This window comes from Penaeus monodon, chromosome 30 (assembly GCF_015228065.2).
Source record: "Penaeus monodon isolate SGIC_2016 chromosome 30, NSTDA_Pmon_1, whole genome shotgun sequence".
NCBI lineage: Eukaryota > Metazoa > Arthropoda > Malacostraca > Decapoda > Penaeidae > Penaeus > Penaeus monodon.
The window spans coordinates 38,332,865-38,335,864 of record NC_051415.1 but is presented as its reverse complement, the minus strand read 5'-3'; positions in this window follow the sequence as shown (position 1 = coordinate 38,335,864).

Here is a 3,000-nt window from a genome sequence, read left to right as displayed (position 1 = left end):
AAAGTAGGGCGTTGTGTTCCTTTTCAATCCGTCAGGTAACCTGAGCGGGAAGCGAGAAGTACACGTCGGGAATTATTTGCTGGTGGCGTAATCCTGCTACTTGTTTTCGCCCCCTCTTCGTTTATTTGATCATATGCAATATATAATTGCAAACAAAACGAGTTCAGAAGTGGTTGCAAAGTTTCATGTTCGGTAAAGAGTAAGGTTAAAAAAATTGATGTGTTGCGTCTCCGGCCCAAGTGGTATGCGGCGCAATCATTGGCCGAGGCCACTCGCGGCTGCTCTTCGACTCAAAACAGAGCTCAGTCGTGCTGCAGCCATCGTTGTGTTAACATCCCCACACTATAGTGACTCGAATTGCAGAACGGTTCCTTGGCAAAGGAAGATGTTTAAGTGTGGATATAGTTCGTATAGTTGCTGAAGTACTGTAAGTTGCACTGGTGTTTTTGGATGAGGTGGATGATACATCATTGATTTTTTTGTGTGTCGCCAGAGAAATTATGTTGCTGTCGAACATGCACACAAGAGATTTTGCTTTTTCTTTATCTAAAGTGGCGCAACTTCTGTATTTATCTACGCTAGTACTAATGAAGTGTTTCTTCACTTTCCAAAACCCGAAAGATGGCAAGAACAGCCGTAGTCCGATCCCCAGCGACGGACGGACTTGGTTCCGCGAAGTACAAGAGCCTCTTTTCCAAATCGCGAGGTTTTAAACAGAATGCATCAGGTGAGAGACCTGGCAACTTATCAGGAATCCTTGGAGACCACGCCCTTTCCAGGGAAACCGAAGAACTTTGCCCGAATTTCAGGAAAATCGGGGAAACTTGTCAAAGGAAGCCGATGGATAAATCTCACGCGCTATGGGAGTCGAGGAATTCTACCCACACATCAGGAGTCGAGTAAATCTATTCCATGTCAGGGAAGCTGAAAAATTCTACCCACATATCAGGGAAGTCGAGGGCGTCCCTGATTTAAATCCCCTTAAAACTCCAACTAAAGGGAAAGAGAGCTACAGGAGGAAGACAGTGCTTTGCATTCAGGAAATCAGACTCCATCTAAGAGAAAATAATTTGGTTATGCTGGAACGCACCAAGAAGAAAGCATGCCACAAGAAAAGGGAAAATGGGGCAAACATTGAAAGCGAAAGCTAGACTGGATGCTATATCTGACAAGAAAAATCGTAACGGTAAATGTATGGCGACCACAGTCCTAGCAAAAGGTCTGGGGGAAGGGGGGAGGCCCTCTCTAGGTTCCGGATGTGTGAAATGCTATACTGTTGGAAATTGGTGAAAAATGTACACTTTAAAGAGCATTTATTTTTCGGTGAGAGTGAGTGCACTCGGTTTCCATTGGGAAAATATCCAGCTGTGAAGCCTTTAGAGTAAACTGGGTAGTTCAGATAATGGGTACTGCAACATGTCCACATACTCTGACATATTGTATGACATCTTCAGAAATATATTTCAAACAAGTTATCACAAGAATCACCCCTTGGATTGGACACCAGTAGACTGATTTCCTATGTTTGCTCTCTAAAACAGTTTCAAGTATCTGAACCGTGGAAAAAGGCAATTGCTCAGTGTTTGAAGTTTCTGGATGGAGAGACTTTTCGACCAAGGGAAACAAATGAAGAGCACTTAAATGCTTTAGAAACAAAACTGCCTTTAGTCTTCCCGAAGAGACTGGTGACTTAATAATGTCTCATTCATATAGGTCAGCAAAACACAGATAGGCCCCAAAACAAAACCAAAATCTGCAAAAAAATCCAAATCCAAGACACATTTTAGCAGAGTAAAAGCAAAAAGAGGTGCTAAGAAAATATCATAGAGACCCATTTAAAAGGGTATTACCTTTATTGTCCGCCATGCAATTGAGGAGTGTCCCATGTGTTACACTGAGCTTTGTCCTTCAAGATTTACTGTGAATATAAGTTCTTTCTTCCTTTCTACAGTGTGTGTTGGATGTGATTTGACTATTTACATAATTTTTGATCCTCCTGACGGCTCTGCTCCGAAGATTTTCATAGAGACACAACGTGACCCTCCTGGGAAACAAAAGACCTGTCCCAAAAAAGAGGAAAATACAAGGCATGAGGGGAAGCCACGGGTGAAAGACGTCTTTAAAGCTTAATGTTATTCCATTCCTTGATCTGCTTTGTTATCTAACATCATCTATATATCTTATACATTAGCCTGATAATCTATTAAAAATGTAAAACATAGTTTAGTTTGGATCAATACCTTTGAAAATTTATCATCATTTTATGAGTGTACCACTGTTGATGGCCAAACAGTGTTGGTAGTGTATGGAGACAAAATCTTGTGTTCATTCTTTGCCAGTGGTTCTTACAGCTATCAACTAAGACATTTAGAAAAAAAACAATGAGGTTCAGTTTTGATATACATTAATGAACGTGGCAAATGGCCAACAGGTAAGGCATTATTTTTTCTACAATACACTATTTGAGACGCTATTAGCTGGTAAACATAGACTATATTCAAATAAATTGTTTCAGGTACTGGACTTCCCTGTCCTTGATAACGTTTTGCATAAGGAGGTAAAATTCTAAATTCCCAAAACTTTATACGTGTAAATATGTAGATATTGTATATTCAGTCTAAACTGTAACAGGCAAAGGTGAAGTACAGATGACTGAATGAAAAAGAAGGGCACCAGGCTTTGTAGGACTGAGGCAGTATGACTGAACATGGTTGCGGGAGACATGTGGCATGCCTCACGGCAGGAGAATGATTGCCCTACACCATGCTCTTCCAGCGGCAGTTTTTCCATGCAATCATTAAAAATCTTTATAACAATACTGTTGTCCATGGTTTCTGCACAAAAAAAGGGGAGGTTTTAATCCAATCATTTTGGTTTGCCAGGCAGGACCAGCACTGGGGCCCCGACCATCTATCCAGAGCGACCCCGTTCAGACAATACTAGTACCCGATGGGTGGTATTGCATAACTAATATAGAGTCAATATTGGTATCCTGATATT